Below are 25,923 nucleotides of genomic sequence, written 5' to 3'. Positions count from 1 at the left end.
ACACCCTTTGACTTGCCTTACAGAGCAGCTCTGGAGCTGTTACAGTGCCCAGCTGCTGCAAGAAATCAGCTTGAATGCTTCAGGGGCTGGGGCATAGCCAACATGAGCCCCACACCGAAGGAGGGTGGAGGTGTTTAATGCGAACTAGGGGTCATCCAAGCGCCGCAAAAGGCCGCCATGCCCTGCACGCCCCTCTTCTCTATTCATATGCAGATGAGTGTTGAAGCCAACTTTGACCCACTGCTTGGATGACATCACCATATGCAAATCCATCTGCTGCAGGCCTTCCCCCAGGAATGCTTGCACTAGTTGTTGCATTTGGTTTGTTGTTTGGGGGTGCTTCAGTATTAGGCAGCCTTCTGCCCTCCCATGTTCATCTGAAAATTTGTGTTCTCCCTGCATTTGTTGTCCCCCGATGAGAGTTCCCTTGTGCTGCCTCAGTTGAATCTCCTTTACTTGACAGAGATGTGCCTGAGCAGCGGCCCTCCCCAGCTCTATCCCAAATCATACTTATTTTGCATAGGAGATACCATGGTCATGAAGATTGTTTTCCCAGGGTGAGGTTCATTTATTGCATTCTGGGTATGCTGACCCCTGTGATTTCCCCAAATGTGGGAAACTGGACTGCATTATTTGTGGTAGTGAGGGACTGTGTTTGTGCTTTCCTCTGGTCAGCTCTGGTAAAAGTCAGATTTCTTTGTCTCAGATCTTCCTCTAGCCTTGTTCTTCTTTCGAGAGTTCCCTTGTGCTGCCTCAGTTGGATCTCCTTCACTTGACAGGGGGGTGCCCGAGCAGCGACCCTCCCCAGCTCTAGCCCAGCTCCTACTTACCTGCCAGGTGAGATACTATGATCATGAAGGTGCTTCTCCCAGGGCAAGGCTCACCCATTGCACTCTGGGTGTGCTACTCCTGCGGTTTCCCCAAATGTTGGACACTTGACTGCATAATTTGTGTTTCACCTGGTCGGCTCTCGTATAATTCAGATCTCTTTGTCTCAGGTCTCTCTCCAGCCTAATTTGCAGTCTGTTTCCACTTCTCTTTTCTTGAGTTGCTCCCTTCTATGCCCTTGCGCACTATCCTTACTTCTCCCGTCTGCTTACTTTGTGCCTTCCAACGCACAATGCAAACTACAGGTAGTGCTGCAGGGCCCACACCCTTTTACTTGCCTTACAGAGCAGCTCTGGAGCTGTTACAGTGCCCAGCTGCTGCAAGAAATCAGCTTGAATGCTTCAGGGGCTGGGGCATAGCCATCATGAGCCCCACACCGAAGGAGGGTGGAGGTGTTTAATGCGAACTAGGGGTCATCCAAGCACCGCAAAAGGCCGCCATGCCCTGCATGCCAATTTTATCTTTTCATATGCAGACGAGGGTTGAAGCCAACTTTGACCCACTGCTTGGATGACATCACCATATGCAAATCCATCTGCTGCAGGCCTTTCCCCAGGAATGCTTGCACTAGTTGTTGCATTTGGTTTGTTGTTTGGGGGTGCTTCAGTATTAGGCAGCCTTCTGCCCTCCCATGTTCATCTGAAAATATGTGTACCTCCTGCAGTTGTTGTCCCCAGATGAGAGTTCCCTTGTGCTGCCTCAGTTGAATCTCCTATACTTGACAGAGATGTGCCTGAGCAGCGGCCCTCTCCAGCCCTATCCCAAATCATACTTATTTTGCATAGGAGATACCATGGTCATGAAGATTGTTCTCCCAGGGTGAGGTTCATTCATTGCATTCTGGGTATGCTGACCCCTGTTATTTCCCCAAATGTGGTAAACTTGACAGCATTATTTGTGGTAGTGGGGGACTGTGTTTGTGCTTTCCTCTGGTCAGCTCTGGTAAAAGTCAGATTTCTTTGTCTCAGATCTTCCTCTAGCCTTGTTCTTCTTTCGAGAGTTCCCTTGTGCTGCCTCAGTTGGATCTCCTTCACTTGACAGGGGGGTGCCCGAGCAGCGACCCTCCCCAGCTCTAGCCCAACTCCTACTTACCTGCTAGGTGAGATACTATGATCATGAAGGTGCTTCTCCCAGGGCAAGGCTCATAAATTGCACTCTGGGTGTGCTGCTCCTGCGATATCCCCAAATGTGGGAAACTTGACTGCATAATTTGTGTTTCCCCTGGTCGGCTCTCGTATAATTCAGATCTCTTTGTCTCATGTCTCTCTCCAGCCTAGTTTGCTGTCTGTTTACACTTCTCTTTTCTTGAGCCACGCCCTTCTATGCCCTTGCGCACTATCTTGACTTCTCCCGTCTGCTTACTTTGTGCCTTCCAACGCACAATGCGAACTACAGGTAGTGCTGCAGGGCCCACACCCTTTTAGTTGCCTTACAGAGCAGCTCTGGAGCTATTACAGTGCCCAGCTGCTGCAAGTAATCAGCTTGAATGCTTCAGGGGCTGGGGCATAGCCAACATGAGCCCCACACCGAAGTAGGGTGGAGGTGTTTAATGCGAACTAGGGGTCATACAAGCGCCGCAAAAGGCCGCCATGCCCTGCACGCCCCTTTTCTCTTTTCATATGCAGACGAGGGTTGAAGCCAACTTTGACCCACTGCTTGGATGACATCACCATATGCAAATCCATCTGCTGCAGGCCTTCCCCCAGGAATGCTTGTACTAGTTGTTGCATTTGGTTTGTTGTTTGTGGGTGCTTCAGTATTAGGCAGCCTTCTGCCCTCCCATGTTCATCTGAAAATATGTGTTCTCCCTGCAGTTGTTGTCCCCAGATGAGAGTTCCCTTGTGCTGCCTCAGTTGAATCTCCTTTACTTGACAAGGGAGGCATTTTGGATTTTTTCTTTGGGTACCCTTACACCTGATGGTCTGAATGAGAGCATCGAACTGAACAACATTGGCAGTCTCTGAAGATTTTATATATTGATTTACCTAATATATTATTTATTGAATATCCATTTATTGTATGTTTAATAAATAAACAAAATTATTAGAAGTAGCTATTTTGGAAACAGCTTTCCTCTTAGGATGAAACTGTATAATCCTGTTGTGTGTGTTCCTTTAAAGTTCTTTAGTAAAATCCACTAGTAATGATGAACATCAGATTTCTTCCTCCATCCTCTTTTTACACTTTCTCTTGGTTCTATATATATATATTTTTCTATTTTTATTTTTTTCCCCTCCTTCTCCCAAAAGGCCCCCCTCCCTCCCCCCCCCCCTCCCTGTTTTAAATTTTAAAATCTTTAAATATTTAAATCTTCGAATCCTTAAATTGTCTGTTTAATATTTATTTTTTCTTCAATTCTTTTTGTTGTTTAAACAGCAATGTAGTTATTCCAGGGGTTAAAATAATGAAATATAGAAATAATATTAACAAAAATTAAAGGTAAAAATGAATTGATAGAATGATCCCATTAAAAGTAAATAAATAATATGGAAGTTAAGCTGAGCAGGTTGGATTCGAACATGGGACTAGCTGCATAGAGTGCAGGTGATGTTTCCCCTGCGCCACCAGAACTGCTTTAGTAGTGGCATGGATTTATGTTACCCTAAAAGGTTTTATATAAGTAAATGGGGATCCTTAGTGCTGAGTCTCTGAATTATGTATATGTGATTATAGATATGAGGTATTGATTGAAAGATTATAGGTTAATCTGTATATAGATTATATATGTTCTGTTATTTTTTAAACCACCTTGTTGCTTATTTTATTATTATTTTTAATCACCATGTTGCTTATTTTTATATTATGAAATGCCTTTATATGTGCAATTGCAATTAGAAAGTTGTTCCATATGTGAGTCATTACATGTATGCATCCAATTAGTACATGTATGTATCCAATCAACTAATTAGTAATGCTATTGGTCCGGTGCATTTTAAAAAGAGCCTGCTAGGCTGCTGATGTATCCTCTGACGAAACCGCTCTTGGATAACAGCGGAGAAACGCGTAAGTAAGGTGATTACCGGACACTCTGATTGCTGAGATATAAGCCCGTTCATGAACGAGCTACATCACGGCGGACGTCTGATGTAAAGACAGCGGTGAAGGGGAAAAAGCAATTTGAGACCGAGCAAAAGGAGGTCTCTACCCCACGGCAGGGAGAAATATCCCGACCGCGAGTGCCAATAAGATCCAGCCACGGTTAACGGGGGTCGTAGCATACCGCTGTGTTTCACCAACCATCACAGCGCTCTCCCCCTGTTTTCTTTCATTACTCACGTGAGTTACATATGAACTTTAACTGCAGTAAATAAGAGGCGTTGGTTACAACTGTTGCTGTTCATCCACAAGAAGGAATTTAATGTATCAATTACAATTGGAAAGTAACGATTAAATTACAACAGCTGTATCCAGGAGGATTTTTTGGACACTTTAATAAACATTCCGTTGTCATCAAGGGCAATATGAAATAGATCCTGATTACATTTAGATATGGATAGTGGTGCCTATATATGTTGACTCCATTGTATTTTATTGAATGTGGGTTTCTTCTGTCTATATATATTTTTTAAAAATAAAGAGCTTGTATATTTTATTTTTTGCGCTCCCTTGATAACAAGTGTGATTATCTTTAAAATTTGGTTTATTATTGGTAGAACAGTACTACCTATGGGAGCAGCATTTTATAATATATGGTGAAAATTAATAGATGTATAAAGATTAAATAAGCAACAAATTGGTGAAATAGATACGTTTTGATAGGAGCGCTGGGTTCTATATATATATATTGACATTTGGTTATATATATGTATAGACTTTATAAATTCTTGACAGAGATGTGCCTGAGCAGCGGCCCTCCCCAGCCCTATCCCAAATCATACTTATTTTGCATAGGAGATACCATGGTCATGAAGATTGTTCTCCCAGGGTGAGGTTCATTCATTGCATTCTGGGTATGCTGACCCCTGTGATTTCCCCAAATGTGGGAAACTCGACTGCATTATTTGTGGTAGTGGGGGACTGTGTTTGTGCTTTCCTCTGGTCAGCTCTGGTAAAAGTCAGATTTATTTGTCTCAGATCTTCCTCTAGCCTTGTTCTTCTTTCGAGAGTTTCCATGTGCTGCCTCAGTTGGATCTCCTTCACTTGACAGGGGGGTGCCCGAGCAGCGACCCTCCCCAGCTCTAGCCCAACTCCTACTTACCTGCCAGGTGAGATACTATGATCATGAAGGTGCTTCTCCCAGGGCAAGGCTCACCCATTGCACTCTGGGTGTGCTGCTCCTGCGGTTTCCCCAAATGTTGGACACTTGACTGCATAATTTGTGTTTCCCCTGGTCGGCTCTCGTATAATTCAGATCTCTTTGTCTCAGGTCTCTCTCCAGCCTAGTTTGCTGTCTGTTTCCACTTCTCTTTTCTTGAGTTGCTCCCTTCTATGCCCTTGCGCACTATCCTGACTTCTCCCGTCTGCTTACTTTGTGCCTTCCAACGCACAATGCAAACTACAGGTAGTGCTGCAGGGCCCACACCCTTTTACTTGCCTTACAGAGCAGCTCTGGAGCTGTTACAGTGCCCAGCTGCTGCAAGAAATCAGCTTGAATGCTTCAGGGGCTGGGGCATAGCCCCACACCGAAGGAGGGTGGAGGTGTTTAATGCGAACTAGGGGTCATCCAAGCGCCGCAAAAGGCCGCCATGCCCTGCACGCCCCTTTTCTCTTTTCATATGCAGACGAGGGTTGAAGCCAACTTTGACCCACTGCTTGGATGACATCACCATATGCAAATCCATCTGCTGCAGGCCTTCCCCCAGGAATGCTTGCACTAGTTGTTGCATTTGGTTTGTTGTTTGGGGGTGCTTCAGTATTAGGCAGCCTTCTGCCCTCCCATGTTCATCTGAAAATATGTGTTCTCCCTGCAGTTGTTGTCCCAAGATGAGAGTTCCCTTGTGCTGCCTCAGTTGAATCTCCTTTACTTGACAGAGATGTGCCTGAGCAGCGGCCCTCCCCAGCCCTATCCCAAGTCATACTTATTTTGCATAGGAGATACCATGGTCATGAAGATTGTTCTCCCAGGGTGAGGTTCATTCATTGCATTCTGGGTATGCTGACCCCTATGATTTCCCCAAATGTGGGAAACTCGACTGCATTATTTGTGGTAGTGGGGGACTGTGTTTGTTCTTTCCTCTGGTCAACTCTGGTAAAAGTCAGATTTATTTGTCTCAGATCTTCCTCTAGCCTTGTTCTTCTATCGAGAGTTTCCTTGTGCTGCCTCAGTTGGATCTACTTCACTTGACAGGGGGGTGCCCGAGCAGCGACCCTCCCCAGCTCTATCCCAAATCCTACTTACCTGCCAGGTGAGATACTATGATCATGAAGGTGCTTCTCCCAGGGCAAGTCTCACCCATTGCACTCTGGGTGTGCTGCTCCTGCGATTTCCCCAAATGTGGGAAACTTGACTGCATAATTTGTGTTTCCCCTGGTCGGCTCTGATTTCCCCAAATGTGGGAAACTTGACTGCATTATTTGTGGTAGTGAGTGACTGTGTTTGTGCTTTCCTCTGGTCAGCTCTGGTAAAAGTCAGATTTCTTTGTCTCAGATCTTCCTCTAGCCTTGTTCTTCTTTCGAGAGTTTCCTTGTGCTGCCTCAGTTGGATCTCCTTCACTTGACAGGGGGGTGCCCGAGCAGCGACCCTCCCCAGCTCTAGCCCAACTCCTACTTACCTGCCAGGTAAGATACTATGATCATGAAGGTGCTTCTCCCAGGGCAAGGCTCACCCATTGCACTCTGGGTGTGCTGCTCCTGCGATTTCCCCAAATGTGGGAAACTTGACTGCATAATTTGTGTTTCCCCTGGTCGGCTCTCGTATAATTCAGATCTCTTTGTCTCAGGTCTCTCTCCAGCCTAGTTTGCTGTCTGTTTCCACTTCTCTTTTCTTGAGCCGCTCCCTTCTATGCCCTTGCGCACTATCCTGACTTCTCCCGTCTGCTTACTTTTTACCTTCCAACGCACAATGCGAACTACAGGTAGTGCTGCAGGTCCCACACCCTTTTATTTGCCTTACAGAGCAGCTCTGGAGCTGTTACAGTGCCCAGCTGCTGCAAGAAATCAGCTTGAATGCTTCAGGGGCTGGGGCATAGCCAACATGAGCCCCACACTGAAGGAGGGTGGAGGTGTTTAATGCGAGCTAGGGGTCATCCAAGCGCCGCAAAAGGCTGCCATGCCCTGCACGCCCCTTTTCTCTTTTCATATGCAGACGAGGGTTGAAGCCAACTTTGACCCACTGCTTGGATGACATCACCATATGCAAATCCATCTGCTGCAGGCCTTCCCCCAGGAATGCCTGCACTAGTTGTTGCATTTTGTTTGTTGTTTTGGGGTGCTTCAGTATTAGGTAGCCTTCTGCCCTCCCATGTTCATCTGAAAATATGTGTTCTCCCTGCAGTTGTTGTCCCCAGATGAGAGTTCCCTTGTGCTGCCTCAGTTGAATCTCCTTTACTTGACAGAGATGTGCCTGAGCAGCGGCCCTCCCCAGCCCTATCCCAAATCATACTTATTTTGCATAGGAGATACCATGGTCATGAAGATTGTTCTCCCAGGGTGAGGTTCATTCATTGCATTCTGGGTATGCTGACCCCTGTGATTTCCACAAATGTGGGAAACTCGACTGCATTATTTGTGATAGTGGGGGACTGTGTTTGTGCTTTCCTCTGGTCAGCTCTGGTAAAAGTCAGATTTCTTTGTCTCAGATTTTCCTCTAACCTTGTTCTTCTTTCGAGAGTTCCCTTGTGCTGCCTCAGTTGGATCTCCTTCACTTGACAGGGGGCTGCCCGAGCAGCGACCCTCCCCAGCTCTAGCCCAACTCCTACTTACCTGCCAGGTGAGATACTATGATCATGAAGTTGCTTCTCCCTGGGCAAGGATCACCCATTGCACTCTGGGTGTGCTGCCCCTGTGATTTCCCCAAATGTGGGAAACTTGACTGCGTAATTTGTGTTTCCCCTGGTCGGCTCTCATATAATTCAGATCTCTTTGTCTCAGGTCTCTCTCCAGCCTAGTTTGCTGTCTGTTTCCACTTCTTTTTTCTTGAGCCCCTCCCTTCTATACCCTTGTGCACTATCCTGACTTCTCCTCCCGTCTGCTTACTTTGTGCCTTACAATGCACAATGCAAACTACAGGTAGTGCTGCAGGGCCCACACCCTTTTACTTGCCTTACAGAGCAGCTCTGGAGCTGTTACAGTGCCCAGCTGCTGCAAGAAATCAGCTTGAATGCTTCAGGGGCTGGGGCATGGCCAACATGAGCCCCACACAGAAGGAGGGTGGGGGTATTTAATGCGAACTAGGGGTCATCCAAGCGCCGCAAAAGGCCGCCATGCCCTGCATACCCCTTTTCTCTTTTCATATGCAGATGAGGGTTCCAGCCAACTTTGGCCCACTGCTTGGATGACATCACCGTATGCAAATCCGTCTTCTGCAGACCTTCCCCCAGGAATGCTTGTACTAGTTGTTGCATTTGGTTTGTTGTTTGGGGGTGCTTCAGTATTAGGCAGCCTTCTGCCCTCCCATGTTCATCTGAAAATATGTGTTCTCCCTGCAGTTGTTGTCCCCAGATGAGAGTTCCCTTGTGCTGCCTCAGTTGAATCTCCTTTACTTGACAGAGATGTGCCTGAGCAGCGGCCCTCCCCAGCCCTATCCCAAATCATACTTATTTTGCATAGGAGATACCATGGTCATGAAGATTGTTCTCCCAGGGTGAGGTTCATTCATTGCATTCTGGGTATGCTGACCCCTGTGATTTCCCCAAACGTGGGAAACTTGACTGCATTATTTGTGGTAGTGAGTGACTGTGTTTGTGCTTTCCTCTGGTCAGCTCTGGTAAAAGTCAGATTTCTTTGTCTCAGATCTTCCTCTAGCCTTGTTCTTCTTTCGAGAGTTTCCTTGTGCTGCCTCAGTTGGATCTCCTTCACTTGACAGGGGGGTGCCCGAGCAGCGACCCTCCCCAGCTCTAGCCCAACTCCTACTTACCTGCCAGGTGAGATACTATGATCATGAAGGTGCTTCTCCCAGGGCAAGGCTCACCCATTGCACTCTGGGTGTGCTGCTCCTGCGATTTCCCCAAATGTGGGAAACTTGACTGCATAATTTGTGTTTCCCCTGGTCGGCTCTCGTATAATTCAGATCTCTTTGTCTCAGGTCTCTCTCCAGCCTAGTTTGCTGTCTGTTTCCACTTCTCTTTTCTTGAGCCGCTCCCTTCTATGCCCTTGCGCACTATCCCAGGATAATTATTGTAGCTGGTCTGCAGGTAACAGCTCTCAGATCCACTTCTAGAAAAAATGCAACAATGTAATTTGAGTGACAAACTGCAGAGATGAACCCTTTCTGTGACTGCTGCACAGGGATCACACAAACTCTATTCATAGGGCTGACTTCACTTAGGGGAGATGTTCTCGCCCCGCAAAGAAGTGCGAGTATATACCGCACTTACGGTACCATTGGATTTACAGATATTTTCTTGCAATACACTATGGGGGTCATTCTGAGTTGATTGCTCGCTAGCAGTTTTTAGCAGCCTTAAAACGGTGGAGTTAACATATCTCACGTGGAAGGTGGTCATGTTATTAGCCTTGGCTTCGGCTAGGCGAGTGTCGGAATTAGCGGCTTTGTCACATAAAAGCCCATATTTGGTGTTCCATGTGGATAGAGCGGAATTGCGGACCCATCCTCAATTCCTACCAAAAGTGGTCTCATCTTTTCATATGAACCAATCTATTGTGGTGCCTTTGGCTACGCGTGACTTGGAGGATTCCGAGTTACTTGATGTGGTCAGGGCTTTGAAAATTTACGTGGCCAGGACGGCTAGAGTCAGGAAAACTGAAGCGCTGTTTGTCCTGTATGCAACCAACAAGATTGGTGCCCCTGCTTCAAAGCAGGCTATTGCTCGCTGGATTTGTAACACGATTCAGCAAGCGCATTCTATGGCTGGATTGCAGTTACCGAAATCGGTCTAGGCCCATTCCACGAGGAAAGTGGGCTCTTCTTGGGCGGCTGCCCGAGGGGTCTCAGCACTACAGCTGTGTCGAGCTGCTACTTGGTCAGGTTCAAACACCTTTTCAAAATACTATAAGTTTGATACCCTGGCTGAGGAGGAACTCATGTTTGCTCAATCGGTGCTGCAGAGTCATCCGCACTCTCCCGCCCGTTTTGGAGCTTTGGTATAATCCCCATGGTCCTTACGGAGTCCCCAGCATCCTCTAGGACGTTAGAGAAAATAAGATTTTAAACCTACCGGTAAATCTTTTTCTCGTAGTCCGTAGAGGATGCTGGGCGCCCGTCCCAAGTGCGGACTACTTCTGCAATACTTGTATATAGTTATTGCTTCAATAAGGGTTATGTTATAGTTGCATCGGTCCTGCACTGATGCTACAGTATGTTGTTTTTTCGTACTCATAACTGGGTAGTTTATCACAAGTTATACGGTGTGATTGGTGTGGCTGGTATGAATCTTGCCCTGGATTAACAAAATCCTTTCCTCATACTGTCAGTCTCCTCTGGGCACAGTTTCTCTAACTGTGGCATAGAGGCGCATAGAGGGAGGAGCCAGTGCACACCCAGAACTAAAGTCTTTCTTAAAGTGCCCATGTCTCCTGCGGAGCCCGTCTATCCCCATGGTCCTTACGGAGTCCCCAGCACCCTCTACGGACTACGAGAAAAAGATTTACCGGTAGGTTTAAAATCTTATTTTCTACTTTATTCTTTTCTATCCTAGTTTATTACGACCAACTCTCATCCAAGGAGTTTGATATTCTACTACCTGCATGCAATTTAAATTGCTTAAATTGTTTATATGGTTGATTTGTCCTTCACAACCCATAATCTGCAACTTGGATGTACTTGTGTCATTGAAAATCTTATAATAAAAATGTTTATATATTGAAAAAAAAAGTTATAAGACATATGCATTCAATATTTGAAGAAACAAAATAAAATAAAGCTATGTATTGGGTTTCACTAACAAGCACATTGGAAGACTTGACTACTGTTAAAAGACATGCATTACATGGTATAGAGCCACAAACCACAATGTAGTAAAATAAAAACAAACTTACATGTGCTAGAGCTGGGGAGGGTCGCTGCTCGGGCAGCCCCCTGTCAAGTGAAGGAGATCCAACTGAGGCAGCACAAGGGAACTCTCGAAAGAAGAACAAGGCTAGAGGAAAATCTGAGACAAAGAAATCTGACTTTTACCAGAGCTGACCAGAGGAAAGCACAAACACAGTCCCCCACTACCACAAATAATGCAGTCGAGTTTCCCACATTTGTGGAAATCACAGGGGTCAGCATACCCAGAATGCAATGAATGAACCTCACCCTGGGAGAACAATCTTCATGACCATGGTATCTCCTATGCAAAATAAGTATGATTTGGGATAGGGCTGGGGAGGGCCGCTGCTCAGGCACATCTCTGTCAAGTAAAGGAGATTCAACTGAGGCAGCACAAGGGAACTCTCATCTGGGGACAACAACTGCAGGGAGAACACATATTTTCAGATGAACATGGGAGGGCAGAAGGCTACCTAATACTGAAGCACCCCCAAACAACAAACAAAATGCAACAACTAGTGCAAGCATTCCTGGGGGAAGGCCTGCAGCAGATGGATTTGCATATGGTGATGTCATCCAAGCAGTGGGTCAAAGTTGGCTTCAACCCTCGTCTGCATATGAAAAGAGAAAAGGGGCGTGCAGGGCATGGCAGCCTTTTGCTGCGCTTGGATGACCTCTAGCTCGCATTAAACACCTCCACCCTCCTTCGGTGTGGGGCTCATGTTGGCTATGCCCCAGCCCCTGAAGCATTCAAGCTGATTTCTTGCAGCAGTTGGCACTGTAACAGCTCCAGAGCTGCTCTGTAAGGCAAATAAAAGGGTGTGGGACCTGCAGCACTACCTGTAGTTCGCATTGTGCGTTGGAAGGCAAAAAGTAAGCAGACGGGAGAAGACAGGATAGTGCGCAAGGGCATAGAAGGGAGCGGCTCAAGAAAAGAGAAGTGGAAACAGACAGCAAACTAGGCTGGAGAGAGACCTGAGACAAAGAGATCTGAATTATACGAGAGCCGACCAGGGGAAACACAAATTATGCAGTCAAGTTTCCCACATTTGGGGAAATCGCAGGAGCAGCACACCCAGAGTGCAATGGGTGAGCCTTGCCCTGGGAGAAGCACCTTCATGATCATAGTATCTCACCTGGCAGGTAAGTAGGAGTTGGGCTAGAGCTGGGGAGGGTCGCTGCTCGGGCACCCCCCTGTCAAGTGAAGGAGATCCAACTGAGGCAGCACAAGGAAACTCTCGAAAGAAGAACAAGGCTAGAGGAAGATCTGAGACAAAGAAATCTGACTTTTACCAGAGCTGACCAGAGGAAAGCACAAACACAGTCACTCACTACCACAAATAATGCAGTCAAGTTTCCCACATTTGGAGAAATCACAGGGGTCAGCATACCCAGAATGCAATGAATGAACCTCACCCTGGGAGAACAATCTTCATGACCATAGTATCTCCTATGCAAAATAAGTATGATTTGGGATAGGGCTGGGGAGGGCCGCTGCTCAGGCACATCTCTGTCAAGTAAAGGAGATTCAACTGAGGCAGCACAAGGGAACTCTCATCTGGGGACAACAACTGCAGGGAGAACACATATTTTCAGATGAACATGGGAGGGCAGAAGGCTGCCTAATACTGAAGCACCCCCAAACAACAAACCAAATGCAACAACTAGTACAAGCATTCCTGGGGGAAGGTCTGCAGAAGACGGATTTGCATACGGTGATGTCATCCAAGCAGTGGGCCAAAGTTGGCTGGAACCCTCATCTGCATATGAAAAGAGAAAAGGGGTATGCAGGGCATGGCGGCCTTTTGCAGCGCTTGGATGACCCCTAGTTCGCATTAAATACCTCCACCCTCCTTCTGTGTGGGGCTCATGTTGGCCATGCCCCAGCCCCTGAAGCATTCAAGCTGATTTCTTGCAGCAGCTGGGCACTGTAACAGCTCCAGAGCTGCTCTGTAAGGCAAGAAAAAGGGTGTGGGCCCTGCAGCACTACCTGTAGTTTGCATTGTGCATTGTAAGGCACAAAGTAAGCAGACGGGAGGAGAAGTCAGGATAGTGCACAAGGGTATAGAAGGGAGGGGCTCAAGAAAAAAGAAGTGGAAACAGACAGCAAACTAGGCTGGAGAGAGACCTGAGACAAAGAGATCTGAATTATATGAGAGCCGACCAGGGGAAACACAAATTACACAGTCAAGTTTCCCACATTTGGGGAAATCACAGGGGCAGCACACCCAGAGTGCAATGGGTGATCCTTGCCCAGGGAGAAGCAACTTCATGATCATAGTATCTCACCTGGCAGGTAAGTAGGAGTTGGGCTAGAGCTGGGGAGGGTCGCTGCTCGGGCACCCCCCTGTCAAGTGAAGGAGATCCAACTGAGGCAGCACAAGGGAACTCTCGAAAGAAGAACAAGGCTAGAGGAAAATCTGAAACAAAGAAATCTGACTTTTACCAGAGCTGACCAGAGGAAAGAACAAACACAGTCCCCCACTACCACAAATAATGCAGTCGAGTTTCACACATTTAGGGAAATCACAGGGGTCAGCATACCCAGAATGCAATGAATGAACCTCACCCTGAGAGAACAATCTTCATGACCATGATATCGCCTATGCAAAATAAGTATGATTTGGGATAGGGCTGGGGAGGGCCGCTGCTCAGGCACATCTCTGTCAAGTAAAGGAGATTCAACTGAGGCAGCACAAGGGAACTCTCATCTGGGGACAACAACTGCAGGGAGAACACATATTTTCAGATGAACATGGGAGGGCAGAAGGCTGCCTAATACTGAAGCACCCCCAAACAACAAACCAAATGCAACAACTAGTGCAAGCATTCCTGGGGGAAGGCTGCAGCAGATGGATTTGCATATGGTGATGTCATCCAAGCAGTGGGTCAAAGTTGGCTTCAACCCTCGTCTGCATATGAAAAGAGAAAAGGGGCGTGCAGGGCATGGCGGCCTTTTGCGGCAATTGGATGACCCCTAGTTCGCATTAAACACCTCCACCCTCCTTCGGTGTGGGGCTCATGTTGGCTATGCCCCAGCCCCTGAAGCATTCAAGCTGATTTCTTGCAGCAGCTAGGCACTGTAACAGCTCCAGAGCTGCTCTGTAAGGCAAGTAAAAGGGCGTGGGCCCTGCAGCACTACCTGTAGTTCGCATTGTGCGTTGGAAGGCACAAATTAAGCAGACGGGAGAAGTCAGGATAGTGCGCAAGGGCATAGAAGGGAGCGGCTCAAGAAAAAAGAAGTGTAAACAGACAGCAAACTAGGCTGGAGAGAGACATGAGACAAAGAGATCTGAATTATACGAGAGCCGACCAGGGGAAACACAAATTATGCAGTCAAGTTTCCCACATTTGGGGAAATCGCAGGAGCAGCACACCCAGAGTGCAATTGGTGAGCCTTGCCCTGGGAGAAGCACCTTCATGATCATAGTATCTTACCTAGCAGGTAAGAAGGAGTTGGGCTAGAGCTGGGGAGGGTCGCTGCTCGGGCACCCCCCTGTCAAGTGAAGGAGATCCAACTGAGGCAGCACAAGGGAACTCTCGAAAGAAGAACAAGGCTAGAGGAAGATCTGAGACAAAGAAATCTGACTTTTACCAGAGCTGACCAGAGGAAAGCACAAACACAGTCCCCCACTACCACAAATAATGCTGTCAAGTTTACCACATTTGGGGAAATAACAGGGGTCAGCATACCCAGAATGCAATGAATGAACCTCACCCTGGGAGAACAATCTTCATGACCATGGTATCTCCTATGCAAAATAAGTATGATTTGGGATAGGGCTGGGGAGGGCCGCTGCTCAGGCACATCTCTGTCAAGTAAAGGAGATTCAACTGAGGCAGCACAAGGGAACTCTCATCTGGGGACAACAACTGCAGGAGGTACACATATTTTCAGATGAACATGGGAGGGCAGAAGGCTGCCTAATACTAAAGCACCCCCAAACAACAAACCAAATGCAACAACTAGTGCAAGCATTCCTGGGGGAAGGCCTGCAGCAGATGGATTTGCATATGGTGATGTCATCCAAGCAGTGGGTCAAAGTTGGCTTCAACCCTCGTCTGCATATGAAAAGAGAAAATTGGCATGCAGGGCATGGCGGCCTTTTGCGGTGCTTGGATGACCCCTAGTTCGCATTAAACACCTCCACCCTCCTTCGGTGTGGGGCTCATGATGGCTATGCCTCAGCCCCTGAAGCATTTAAGCTGATTTCTTGCAGCAGCTGGGCACTGTAACAGCTCCAGAGCTGCTCTGTAAGGCAAGTAAAAGGGTGTGGGCCCTGCAGCACTACCTGTAGTTTGCATTGTGCGTTGGAAGGCACAAAGTAAGCAGACGGGAGAAGTCAGGATAGTGCGCAAGGGCATAGAAGGGAGCAACTCAAGAAAAGAGAAGTGGAAACAGACTGCAAATTAGGCTGGAGAGTGACCTGAGACAAAGAGATCTGAATTATACGAGAGCCGACCAGGTGAAACACAAATTATGCAGTCAAGTGTCCAACATTTGGGGAAACCGCAGGAGTAGCACACCCAGAGTGCAATGGGTGAGCCTTGCCCTGGGAGAAGCACCTTCATGATCATAGTATCTCACCTGGCAGGTAAGTAGGAGTTGGGCTAGAGCTGGGGAGGGTCGCTGCTCGGGCACCCCCCTGTCAAGTGAAGTAGATCCAACTGAGGCAGCACAAGGAAACTCTCGATAGAAGAACAAGGCTAGAGGAAGATCTGAGACAAAGAAATCTGACTTTTACCAGAGCTGACCAGAGGAAAGAACAAACACAGTCCCCCACTACCACAAATAATGCAGTCGAGTTCCCCACATTTGTGGAAATCACAGGGGTCAGCATACCCAGAATGCAATGAATGAACCTCACCCTGGGAGAACAATCTTCATGACCATGGTATCTCCTATGCAAAATAAGTATGACTTGGGATAGGGCTGGGGAGGGCCGCTGCTCAGGCACATCTCTGTCATGTAAAGGAGATTCAACTGAGGCAGCACAAGGGAACTCTCATCTGGGGACAACAACTGCAGGGAGAACACATATTTTCAGATGAACATGGTAGGGCAGAAGGCTGCCTAATACTGAAGCACCCCCAAACAACAAACCAAATGCAACAACTAGTGCAAGCATTCCTGGGGGAAGGCCTGCAGCAGATGGATTTGCATATGGTGATGTCATCCAAGCAGTGGGTCAAAGTTGGCTTCAACCCTCGTCTACATATGAAAAGAGAAAAGGGGCGTGCAGGGCATGGCGGCCTTTTGCGGCACTTGGATGACCCCTAGTTCGCATTAAACACCTCCACCCACCTTCGGTGTGGGGCTATGCCCCAGCCCCTGAAGCATTCAAGCTGATTTCTTGCAGCAGCTGGGCACTGTAACAGCTCCAGAGCTGCTCTGTAAGGCAAGTAAAAGGGTGTGGGCCCTGCAGCACTACCTGTAGTTTGCATTATGCGTTGGAAGGCACAAAGTAAGCAGACGGGAGAAGTCAGGATAGTGAGCAAGGGCATAGAAGGGAGCAACTCAAGAAAAGAGAAGTGGAAACAGACAGCAAACTAGGCTGGAGAGAGACCTGAGACAAAGAGATCTGAATTATACGAGAGCCGACCAGGGGAAACACAAATTATGCAGTCAAGTGTCCAACATTTGGGGAAACCGCAGAAGCAGCACACCCAGAGTGCAATGGGTGAGCCTTGCCCTGGGAGAAGCACCTTCATGATCATAATATCTCACCTGGCAGGTAAGTAGGAGTTGGGCTAGAGCTGGGGAGGGTCGCTGCTCGGGCACCCCCCTGTCAAGTGAAGGAGATCCAACTGAGGCAGCACAAGGGAACTCTCGAAAGAAGAACAAGGCTAGAGGAAGATCTGAGACAAAGAAATCTGACTTTTACCAGAGCTGACCAGAGGAAAGCACAAACACAGTCCCCCACTACCACAAATAATGCTGTCAAGTTTACCACATTTGGGGAAATAACAGGGGTCAGCATACCCAGAATGCAATGAATGAACCTCACCCTGGGAGAACAATCTTCATGACCATGGTATCTCCTATGCAAAATAAGTATGATTTGGGATAGGGCTGGGGAGGGCTCAGGCACATCTCTGTCAAGAATTTATAAAGTCTATACATATATATAACCAAATGTCAATATATATATATAGAACCCAGCGCTCCTATCAAAACGTATCTATTTCACCAATTTGTTGCTTATTTAATCTTTATACATCTATTAATTTTCACCATATATTATAAAATGCTGCTCCCATAGGTAGTACTGTTCTACCAATAATAAACCAAATTTTAAAGATAATCACACTTGTTATCAAGGGAGCGCAAAAAATAAAATATACAAGCTCTTTATTTTTAAAAAATATATATAGACAGAAGAAACACACATTCAATAAATTACAATGGAGTCAACATATATAGGCACCACTATCCATATCTAAATGTAATCAGGATCTATTTCATATTGCCCTTGATGACAACGGAATGTTTATTAAAGTGTCCAAAAAATCCTCCTGGATACAGCTGTTGTAATTTAATCGTTACTTTCCAATTGTAATTGATACATTAAATTCCTTCTTGTGGATGAACAGCAACAGTTGTAACCAACGCCTCTTATTTACTGCAGTTAAAGTTCATATGTAACTCACGTGAGTAATGAAAGAAAACAGGGGGAGAGCGCTGTGATGGTTGGTGAAACACAGCGGTATGCTACGACCCCCGTTAACCGTGGCTGGATCTTATTGGCACTCGCGGTCGGGATATTTCTCCCTGCCGTGGGGTAGAGACCTCCTTTTGCTCGGTCTCAAATTGCTTTTTCCCCTTCACCGCTGTCTTTACATCAGACGTCCGCCGTGATGTAGCTCGTTCATGAACGGGCTTATATCTCAGCAATCAGAGTGTCCGGTAATCACCTTCCTTACGCGTTTCTCCGCTGTTATCCAAGAGCGGTTTCGTCAGAGGATACATCAGCAGCCTAGCAGGCTCTTTTTAAAATGCACCGGACCAATAGTATTACTAATTAGTTGATTGGATACATACATGTACTAATTGGATGCATACATGTAATGACTCACATATGGAACAACTTTCTAATTGCAATTGCACATATAAAGGCATTTCATAATATAAAAATAAGCAACATGGTGATTAAAAATAATAATAAAATAAGCAACAAGGTGGTTTAAAAAATAACAGAAAATATATAATCTATATACAGATTAACCTATAATCTTTCAATCAATACCTCATATCTATAATCACATATACATAATTCAGAGACTCAGCACTAAGGATCCCCATTTACTTATATAAAACCTTTTAGGGTAACATAAATCCATGCCACTACTAAAGCAGTTCTTGTGGCGCAGGGGAAACATCACCTGCACTCTATGCAACTAGTCCCATGTTCGAATCCAACCTGCTCAGCTTAACATCCATATTATTTATTTACTTTTAATGGGATCATTCTATCAATTCATTTTTACCTTTAATTTTTGTTAATATTATTTCTATATTTCATTATTTTAACCCCTGGAATAATTACATTGCTGTTTAAACAACAAAAAGAATTGAAGAAAAAATAAATATTAAACAGACAATTTAAGGATTCGAAGATTTAAATATTTAAAGATTTTAAAATTTAAAACAGGGAGGGGGGGGGAGGGAGGGTGGCCTTTTGGGAGAAGGAGGGGAAAAAAATAAAAATAGAAAAAAAAATATATATATAGAACCAAGAGAAAGTGTAAAAAGAGGATGGAGGAAGAAATCTGATGTTCATCATTACTAGTGGATTTTACTAAGGAACTTTAAAGGAATACACACAACAGGATTATACAGTTTCATCCTAAGAGGAAAGCTGTTTCCAAAATAGCTACTTCTAATAATTTTGTTTATTTATTAAACATACAATAAATGGATATTCAATAAATAATATATTAGGTAAATCAATAGATAAAATCTTCAGAGACTGCCAATGTTGTTCAGTTCGATGCTCTCATTCAGACCATCAGGTGTAAGGGTACCCAAAGAAAAAATCCAAAATGCCTCCCTTGTCAAGTAAAGGAGATTCAACTGAGGCAGCACAAGGGAACTCTCATCTGGGGACAACAACTGCAGGGAGAACACATATTTTCAGATGAACATGGGAGGGCAGAAGGCTGCCTAATACTGAAGCACCCCCAAACAACAAACCAAATGCAACAACTAGTACAAGCATTCCTGGGGGAAGGCCTGCAGCAGATGGATTTGCATATGGTGATGTCATCCAAGCAGTGGGTCAAAGTTGGCTTCAACCCTCGTCTGCATATGAAAAGAGAAAAGGGGCGTGCAGGGCATGGCGGCCTTTTGCGGCGCTTGGATGACCCCTAGTTCGCATTAAACACCTCCACCCTACTTCGGTGTGGGGCTCATGTTGGCTATGCCCCAGCCCCTGAAGCATTCAAGCTGATTACTTGCAGCAGCTGGGCACTGTAATAGCTCCAGAGCTGCTCTGTAAGGAAACTAAAAGGGTGTGGGCCCTGCAGCACTACCTGTAGTTCGCATTGTGCGTTGGAAGGCACAAAGTAAGCAGACGGGAGAAGTCAAGATAGTGCGCAAGGGCATAGAAGGGAGTGGCTCAAGAAAAGAGAAGTGTAAACAGACAGCAAACTAGGCTGGAGAGAGACATGAGACAAAGAGATCTGAATTATACGAGAGCCGACCAGGGGAAACACAAATTATGCAGTCAAGTTTCCCACATTTGGGGAAATCGCAGGAGCAGCACACCCAGAGTGCAATTGGTGAGCCTTGCCCTGGGAGAAGCACCTTCATGATCATAGTATCTTACCTAGCAGGTAAGAAGGAGTTGGGCTAGAGCTGGGGAGGGTCGCTGCTCGGGCACCCCCCTGTCAAGTGAAGGAGATCCAACTGAGGCAGCACAAGGGAACTCTCGAAAGAAGAACAAGGCTAGAGGAAGATCTGAGACAAAGAAATCTGACTTTTACCAGAGCTGACCAGAGGAAAGCACAAACACAGTCCCCCACTACCACAAATAATGCAGTCAAGTTTACCACATTTGGGGAAATAACAGGGGTCAGCATACCCAGAATGCAATGAATGAACCTCACCCTGGGAGAACAATCTTCATGACCATGGTATCTCCTATGCAAAATAAGTATGATTTGGGATAGGGCTGGGGAGGGCCGCTGCTCAGGCACATCTCTGTCAAGTAAAGGAGATTCAACTGAGGCAGCACAAGGGAACTCTCATCTGGGGACAACAACTGCAGGAGGTACACATATTTTCAGATGAACATGGGAGGGCAGACGGCTGCCTAATACTGAAGCACCCCCAAACAACAAACCAAATGCAACAACTAGTGCAAGCATTCCTGGGGGAAGGCCTGCAGCAGATGGATTTGCATATGGTGATGTCATCCAAGCAGTGGGTCAAAGTTGGCTTCAACCCTCGTCTGCATATGAAAAGAGAAAATTGGCATGCAGGGCATGGCGGCCTTTTGCGGCGCTTGGATGACCCCTAGTTCGCATTAAACACCTCCACCCTCCTTCGGTGTGGGGCTCATGTTGGCTATGCCCCAGCCCCTGAAGCATTCAAGCTGATTTCTTGCAGCAGCTGGGCACTGTAACAGCTCCAGAGCTGCTCTGTAAGGCAAGTAAAAGGGTGTGGGCCCTGCAGCACTACCTGTAGTTCGCATTGTGCGTTGGAAGGCAAAAAGTAAGCAGACGGGAGAAGTCAGGATAGTGCGCAAGGGCATAGAAGGGAGCGGCTCAAGAAAAGAGAAGTGGAAACAGACAGCAAACTAGGCTGGAGAGAGACCTGAGACAAAGACATCTGAATTATACGAGAGCCGACCAGGGGAAACACAAATTATGCAGTCAAGTTTCCCGCATTTGGGGAAATCACAGGGGCAGCACACCCAGAGTGCGATGGGTGAGCCTTGCCCTGGGAGAAGCACCTACATGATCATAGTATCTCACCTGGCAGGTAAGTAGGAGTTGGGCTAGAGCTGGGGAGGGTCGCTGCTCGGGCACCCCCCTGTCAAGTGAAGGAGATCCAACTGAGGCAGCACAAGGGAACTCTCGAAAGAAGAACAAGGCTAGAGGAAGATCTGAGACAAAGAAATCTGTCTTTTACCAGAGCTGACCAGAGGAAAGCACAAACACAGTCCCCCACTACCACAAATAATGCAGTCGAGTTTCCAACATTTGGGGAAATCACAGGGGTCAGCATACCCAGAATGCAATGAATGAACCTCACCCTGGGAGAACAATCTTCATGACCATGGTATCTCCTATGCAAAATAAGTATGATTTGGGATAGGGCTGGGGAGGGCCGCTGCTCAGGCACATCTCTGTCAAGTAAAGGCGATTCAACTGAGGCAGCACAAGGGAACTCTCATCTGGGGACAACAACTGCAGGGAGAACACATATTTTCAGATGAACATGGGAGGGCAGAAGGCTGCCTAATACTGAAGCACCCCCAAACAACAAACCAAATGCAACAACTAGTGCAAGCATTCCTGGGGAAGGCCTGCAGCAGATGGATTTGCATATGGTGATGTCATCCAAGCAGTGGGTCAAAGTTGGCTTCAACCCTCGTCTGCATATGAAAAGAAAAAAGGGATGTGCAGGGCATGGCGGCCTTTTGCGGCGCTTGGATGACCCCTAATTCGCATTAAACATCTCCACCCTCCTTCGGTGTGGGGCTCATGTTGGCTATGCCCCAGCCCCTGAAGCATTCAAGCTGATTTCTTGCAGCAGCTGGGCACTGTAACAGCTCCAGAGCTGCTCTGTAAAGCATGTAAAAGGGTGTGGGCCCTGCAGCACTACCTGTAGTTTGCATTGTGCGTTGGAAGGCACAAAGTAAGCAGACAGGAGAGGTCAGAATAGTGCGCAAGGGCATAGAAGGGAGCGGCTCAAGAAAAGAGAAGTGGAAACAGACAGCAAACTAGGCTGGAGAGAGACCTGAGACAAAGAGATCTGAATTATACGAGAGCCGACCAGGGGAAACACAAATTATGCAGTCAAGTGTCCCACATTTGGGGAAATCGCAGGAGCAGCACACCCAGAGTGCAATGGGTGAGCCTTGCCCTGGGAGAAGCACCTACATGATCATAGTATCTCACCTGGCAGGTAAGTAGGAGTTGGGCTAGAGCTGGGGAGGGTCGCTGCTCGGGCACCCCCCTGTCAAGTGAAGGAGATCCAACTGAGGCAGCACAAGGGAACTCTCGAAAGAAGAACAAGGCTAGAGGAAGAAATGAGACAAAGAAATCTGACTTCTACCAGAGCTGACCAGAGGAAAGCACAAACACAGTCCCCCACTACTACAAATAATGCAGTCAAGTTTCCCACATTTGGGGAAATCACAGGGGTCAGCATACCCAGAATGCAATGAATGAACCTCACCCTGGGATAACAATCTTCATGACCATGGTATCTCCTATGCACGATAAGTATGATTTGGGATAGGGCTGGAGAGGGCCGCTGCTCAGGCACATCTCTGTCAAGTAAAGGAGATTCAACTGAGGCAGCACAAGGGAACTCTCATCTGGGGACAACAACTGCAGGGAGAACACATATTTTCAGATGAACATGGGAGGGCAGAAGGCTGCCTAATACTGAAGCACCCCCAAACAACAAACCAAATGCAACAACTAGTGCAAGCATTCCTGGGGGAAGGCCTGCAGCAGATTGATTTGCATATGGTAATGCCATCCAAGCAGTGGGTCAAAGTTGGCTTTAACCCTCGTCTGCATATGAAAAGAGAAAAGGGGCGTGCAGGGCATGGCGGCCTTTTGCGGCGCTTGGATGACCTCTAGTTCGCATTAAACACCTCCACCCTCCTTCGGTGTGGGGCTCATGTTGGCTATGCCCCAGCCCCTGAAGCATTCAAGCTGATTTCTTGCAGCAGCTGGGCACTGTAACAGCTCCAGAGCTGCTCTGTAAGGCAAGTAAAAGGGTGTGGGCCCTGCAGCACTACCTGTAGTTTGCATTGTGCATTGGAAGGCACAAAGTAAGCAGACGGGAGAAGTCAGGATAGTGCGCAAGGGCATAGAAGGGAGCGGCTCAAGAAAAGAGAAGTGGAAACAGACAGCAAACTAGGCTGGAGAGCTCTTCTGTCTATATTTTGCAAACCTGCTCTTGTCCTCTCCAGCTGCTCCATGTAGATTTGACGTCTGGAAAGGTGCATAACCTACTGACAAGCAGGCACACTCCTGCATGAGTTTTCTCTCTCACTAGCTGGATGATACACAATCATTTGCATGTGCTCCACCTCCGACACACGACCCACCCAACCACCCAGTGACCAGAGCCACCCACAAGCCAACTGGCTCCGTGACTTAATTTGCACAGTGCAGTCATCCAGGCAGCATGTCCTTCTCAATGGAATAATCTCTGGTTCCATGGAATCTTCTGCATTGGAATGCTGCGGAACAAAAAGGATTTAAACATTCAGCTTGCTAGCATTCAATGTACCTGCGGCTTGGCTCTAGCACATGGGTCTTCATCCTGTGGCCCTCCAGCTGCTGTGAAACTACACATCCCAGCATGCCCTGCCACAGTTTTGCTATTAAGGTATGCTAAAACTGAGGCAGGGCATGCTGGGATGTGTAGTTCCACAGCAGCTGGAGGGTCGCAGGTTGAAGACCCATGTTCTAGCATGCCTGTTCTATGATGCATGTTCCGTGATGTCACAATCAGCTTGGAATGGGGTATCTAGCAGGCATTTGCTGACAGCCACTTGAGAGAGACACACATCAGGAGATGCAGCATATCGGAGGTCTTCGATGCCTTTCCAGCAAATGCACACCACCTGCTGCTGGTCTGGACACAAAACAATGCCCACAATCGAAGTCCCAAAATGCCCAACTACAGGATTCATGTAAGTAGTGAATTTAGGAATGAATTTAGAAGTAGGAAATTAAGTTAGTTCACAAGTACATTCAAATTCAGATCTAAAGTCTAGGTAGGCCTCACGTCCTGGCAGCCCCCAGCATTTAAAAATGCCTTGATTAGAGGTAGGGAATTAAATGGAGATAAGAAGTAGACGCAAAATAAGACTCCACAGAGCAGTTATCAGGTGTCTTTATCAATTGTTGCATTTAAAAAATCAAGCAATTAGGGAACACAATGTTGCAACAATGTAACCCTATTTGCAAAATAGTACTAAATAAGTTTGTCGATGTAAGACATTTGCAAAGGCACATTTAAAACACGCTGGAAAATGCAACTGAATCTGTTTTTGGAGGCTAGAATAGGAAATGTGCATCGGTCCAACAAGAACTGAAAGCTCTTCTACCATCTTCCTTTTCTGAAAAGCCATTTAATATATGGTTCCCAGATAGGGGACATATCAGATATTGCCTTTCAAAAGCAGCAAATATCATACCACTTCTATTGCCATCAAAGATAAACATTGATTGTTTTCAGATATTGGATTGAAAAAGCAGTCTTTATTGACATAAAGAAGCAAAAAAACATACATAAACATTACACACATAAGTACTGTGTTGCAGCACAGATAAAACACAATACAAATGCTGTCGGTATAGTACAGTTCAAGAACTACAGCACAGGCCAGCCTACACTATAAATCATGAACTGCACTATACATTTAAACTATACAATAATACAACAGTTAATAAGGCTATGTGTGTGGAGTGTAAGAGGGTGAGGGAATCACAAGCCCGAAGCTTTATTGAAAGACAGACACATATAAAGGGAGGATTAATAAATACAAAGATATCCTTTACTATAGAATGTAGTCCAATCCGGTCTTTCAACTCTTCCACAACTGAAAAACGGATAGTGTTCCCAAGCCTTCCATCCTGGAATATCTTCAGTCTCTCGCCAATGAAGAAAACAATCCCTCCAGCAGACTCTTCAACCACGATACAAGATCACAGCCAAAAGTGCGAGAAGCAACTACACTTGCGTTTAACCAAAATGGCTAAAACTTAGTGAAGGAAAGTGCAGTGCACCAAAACATAAGCTGACACAATCATGGAGAATGCGCCAGCATATATGCTCTTCTATCTATATTTTGCAAACCTGCTCTTGACCCCTCCAGCTGCTCCATGTAGATTTGACGCCTGGCAAGGTGCATAACCCACTGACAAGCAGGCACACTCCTGCATGAGTTTTCACTCTCACTAGCTGGATGATACACATTCATTTGCATGTGCTCCACCTCCGACACACCGCCCACCCAACCCCCCAGTCACCAGAGCCACCCACAAGCCAACTGGCTCCGTGATTTAATTTGCACAGTGCAGTCATCCAGGCAGCATGTCCATCTCAATGGAATAATCTCTGGTTCCATGGAATCTTCCGCATTGGAATGCTGCGGAACAAAAATGATTTAAACATTCAGCTTGCTAGCATTCAATGTACCTGCGGCTTGGCTCTAGCACATGGGTCTTCATCCTGTGGCCCTCCAGCTGCTGTGAAACTACACATCCCAGCATGCCCTGCCACAGTTTTGCTATTAAGGTATGCTAAAACTGAGGCAGGGCATGCTGGTATATGTAGTTCCACAGCAGCTGGAGGGTCGCAGGTTGAAGACCCATATTCTAGCATGCCTGTTCTATGATGCATGTTCCGTGATGTCACAATCAGCTTGGAATGGGGTGTCTAGCATGCATTTGCTGACAGCCACTTGAGGGAGACACACATCAGGAGATGCAGCATATCGGAGGTCTTCGATGCCTTTCCAGCAAATGCACACCACCAGCTGCTGGTCTGGACACAAAACAATGCCCACAATTGAAGGCTCAAAATGCCCAACTACAGGATTAATGTAAGTAGTGAATTTAGGAATGAATTTAGAAGTAGGAAATTAAGTTAGTTCACAAGTACTTTCAAATTCAGATCTAAAGTCTAGGTAGGCCTCACGTCCTGGCAGCCCCCAGCATTTAAAAATGCCTTGATTAGAGGTAGGGAA

The 25,923-nt window shown here is 46.5% G+C and overlaps 27 non-coding genes and 3 pseudogenes across 27 annotated transcripts; 13 read left to right on the top strand and 17 right to left on the bottom strand.

Moving 5' to 3' along the window:
* The first annotated feature begins 506 nt into the window (after positions 1–506).
* LOC134951754 (U1 spliceosomal RNA) lies at positions 507–670 on the top strand. Its single transcript, XR_010184436.1, has one exon. It is a non-coding gene; the product is annotated as a U1 spliceosomal RNA (small nuclear RNA).
* A 152-nt stretch (positions 671–822) lies between these two features.
* Positions 823–985, top strand: LOC134953052 (U1 spliceosomal RNA). The gene has a single exon (XR_010185393.1). It is a non-coding gene; the product is annotated as a U1 spliceosomal RNA (small nuclear RNA).
* A 671-nt stretch (positions 986–1,656) lies between these two features.
* On the top strand, positions 1,657–1,820 carry LOC134951317 (U1 spliceosomal RNA). The gene has a single exon (XR_010184080.1). It is a non-coding gene; the product is annotated as a U1 spliceosomal RNA (small nuclear RNA).
* A 152-nt stretch (positions 1,821–1,972) lies between these two features.
* LOC134953509 (U1 spliceosomal RNA) lies at positions 1,973–2,135 on the top strand. The gene has a single exon (XR_010185610.1). It is a non-coding gene; the product is annotated as a U1 spliceosomal RNA (small nuclear RNA).
* A 2,627-nt stretch (positions 2,136–4,762) lies between these two features.
* On the top strand, positions 4,763–4,926 carry LOC134950373 (U1 spliceosomal RNA). The gene has a single exon (XR_010183304.1). It is a non-coding gene; the product is annotated as a U1 spliceosomal RNA (small nuclear RNA).
* Positions 4,927–5,078: 152 nt separating this feature from the next.
* On the top strand, positions 5,079–5,241 carry LOC134952922 (U1 spliceosomal RNA). The gene has a single exon (XR_010185297.1). It is a non-coding gene; the product is annotated as a U1 spliceosomal RNA (small nuclear RNA).
* Positions 5,242–5,902: 661 nt separating this feature from the next.
* LOC134950645 (U1 spliceosomal RNA) lies at positions 5,903–6,066 on the top strand. Its single transcript, XR_010183528.1, has one exon. It is a non-coding gene; the product is annotated as a U1 spliceosomal RNA (small nuclear RNA).
* A 152-nt stretch (positions 6,067–6,218) lies between these two features.
* Positions 6,219–6,439, top strand: LOC134952133 (U1 spliceosomal RNA; annotated as a pseudogene).
* Positions 6,440–6,591: 152 nt separating this feature from the next.
* LOC134952488 (U1 spliceosomal RNA) lies at positions 6,592–6,754 on the top strand. The gene has a single exon (XR_010184999.1). It is a non-coding gene; the product is annotated as a U1 spliceosomal RNA (small nuclear RNA).
* A 671-nt stretch (positions 6,755–7,425) lies between these two features.
* Positions 7,426–7,589, top strand: LOC134950871 (U1 spliceosomal RNA). Its single transcript, XR_010183713.1, has one exon. It is a non-coding gene; the product is annotated as a U1 spliceosomal RNA (small nuclear RNA).
* Positions 7,590–7,741: 152 nt separating this feature from the next.
* Positions 7,742–7,883, top strand: LOC134953335 (U1 spliceosomal RNA; annotated as a pseudogene).
* A 695-nt stretch (positions 7,884–8,578) lies between these two features.
* On the top strand, positions 8,579–8,742 carry LOC134951343 (U1 spliceosomal RNA). Its single transcript, XR_010184100.1, has one exon. It is a non-coding gene; the product is annotated as a U1 spliceosomal RNA (small nuclear RNA).
* A 152-nt stretch (positions 8,743–8,894) lies between these two features.
* LOC134952074 (U1 spliceosomal RNA) lies at positions 8,895–9,057 on the top strand. The gene has a single exon (XR_010184688.1). It is a non-coding gene; the product is annotated as a U1 spliceosomal RNA (small nuclear RNA).
* A 2,075-nt stretch (positions 9,058–11,132) lies between these two features.
* Positions 11,133–11,296, bottom strand: LOC134950755 (U1 spliceosomal RNA). Its single transcript, XR_010183619.1, has one exon. It is a non-coding gene; the product is annotated as a U1 spliceosomal RNA (small nuclear RNA).
* Positions 11,297–11,966: 670 nt separating this feature from the next.
* Positions 11,967–12,129, bottom strand: LOC134952073 (U1 spliceosomal RNA). The gene has a single exon (XR_010184687.1). It is a non-coding gene; the product is annotated as a U1 spliceosomal RNA (small nuclear RNA).
* Positions 12,130–12,281: 152 nt separating this feature from the next.
* LOC134951664 (U1 spliceosomal RNA) lies at positions 12,282–12,445 on the bottom strand. The gene has a single exon (XR_010184362.1). It is a non-coding gene; the product is annotated as a U1 spliceosomal RNA (small nuclear RNA).
* A 695-nt stretch (positions 12,446–13,140) lies between these two features.
* On the bottom strand, positions 13,141–13,282 carry LOC134953273 (U1 spliceosomal RNA; annotated as a pseudogene).
* Positions 13,283–13,434: 152 nt separating this feature from the next.
* LOC134951843 (U1 spliceosomal RNA) lies at positions 13,435–13,598 on the bottom strand. The gene has a single exon (XR_010184506.1). It is a non-coding gene; the product is annotated as a U1 spliceosomal RNA (small nuclear RNA).
* A 670-nt stretch (positions 13,599–14,268) lies between these two features.
* LOC134953610 (U1 spliceosomal RNA) lies at positions 14,269–14,431 on the bottom strand. Its single transcript, XR_010185681.1, has one exon. It is a non-coding gene; the product is annotated as a U1 spliceosomal RNA (small nuclear RNA).
* Positions 14,432–14,583: 152 nt separating this feature from the next.
* LOC134951316 (U1 spliceosomal RNA) lies at positions 14,584–14,747 on the bottom strand. The gene has a single exon (XR_010184079.1). It is a non-coding gene; the product is annotated as a U1 spliceosomal RNA (small nuclear RNA).
* A 671-nt stretch (positions 14,748–15,418) lies between these two features.
* On the bottom strand, positions 15,419–15,581 carry LOC134953051 (U1 spliceosomal RNA). The gene has a single exon (XR_010185392.1). It is a non-coding gene; the product is annotated as a U1 spliceosomal RNA (small nuclear RNA).
* Positions 15,582–15,733: 152 nt separating this feature from the next.
* On the bottom strand, positions 15,734–15,897 carry LOC134951072 (U1 spliceosomal RNA). Its single transcript, XR_010183879.1, has one exon. It is a non-coding gene; the product is annotated as a U1 spliceosomal RNA (small nuclear RNA).
* Positions 15,898–16,558: 661 nt separating this feature from the next.
* Positions 16,559–16,721, bottom strand: LOC134953136 (U1 spliceosomal RNA). The gene has a single exon (XR_010185449.1). It is a non-coding gene; the product is annotated as a U1 spliceosomal RNA (small nuclear RNA).
* A 152-nt stretch (positions 16,722–16,873) lies between these two features.
* LOC134951315 (U1 spliceosomal RNA) lies at positions 16,874–17,037 on the bottom strand. Its single transcript, XR_010184078.1, has one exon. It is a non-coding gene; the product is annotated as a U1 spliceosomal RNA (small nuclear RNA).
* Positions 17,038–19,658: 2,621 nt separating this feature from the next.
* Positions 19,659–19,821, bottom strand: LOC134953609 (U1 spliceosomal RNA). Its single transcript, XR_010185680.1, has one exon. It is a non-coding gene; the product is annotated as a U1 spliceosomal RNA (small nuclear RNA).
* Positions 19,822–19,973: 152 nt separating this feature from the next.
* Positions 19,974–20,137, bottom strand: LOC134950845 (U1 spliceosomal RNA). The gene has a single exon (XR_010183692.1). It is a non-coding gene; the product is annotated as a U1 spliceosomal RNA (small nuclear RNA).
* Positions 20,138–20,808: 671 nt separating this feature from the next.
* LOC134952986 (U1 spliceosomal RNA) lies at positions 20,809–20,971 on the bottom strand. Its single transcript, XR_010185339.1, has one exon. It is a non-coding gene; the product is annotated as a U1 spliceosomal RNA (small nuclear RNA).
* Positions 20,972–21,123: 152 nt separating this feature from the next.
* LOC134950818 (U1 spliceosomal RNA) lies at positions 21,124–21,287 on the bottom strand. The gene has a single exon (XR_010183671.1). It is a non-coding gene; the product is annotated as a U1 spliceosomal RNA (small nuclear RNA).
* A 670-nt stretch (positions 21,288–21,957) lies between these two features.
* Positions 21,958–22,120, bottom strand: LOC134952606 (U1 spliceosomal RNA). Its single transcript, XR_010185094.1, has one exon. It is a non-coding gene; the product is annotated as a U1 spliceosomal RNA (small nuclear RNA).
* A 152-nt stretch (positions 22,121–22,272) lies between these two features.
* On the bottom strand, positions 22,273–22,436 carry LOC134951646 (U1 spliceosomal RNA). The gene has a single exon (XR_010184347.1). It is a non-coding gene; the product is annotated as a U1 spliceosomal RNA (small nuclear RNA).
* Between the last annotated feature and the right edge of the window lie 3,487 nt (positions 22,437–25,923).

The sequence above is a fragment of the Pseudophryne corroboree genome, chromosome 8, assembly GCF_028390025.1.
Source record: "Pseudophryne corroboree isolate aPseCor3 chromosome 8, aPseCor3.hap2, whole genome shotgun sequence".
NCBI classification, from domain to species: domain Eukaryota; kingdom Metazoa; phylum Chordata; class Amphibia; order Anura; family Myobatrachidae; genus Pseudophryne; species Pseudophryne corroboree.
This window is presented reverse-complemented; position numbering and strand designations above follow the sequence as displayed.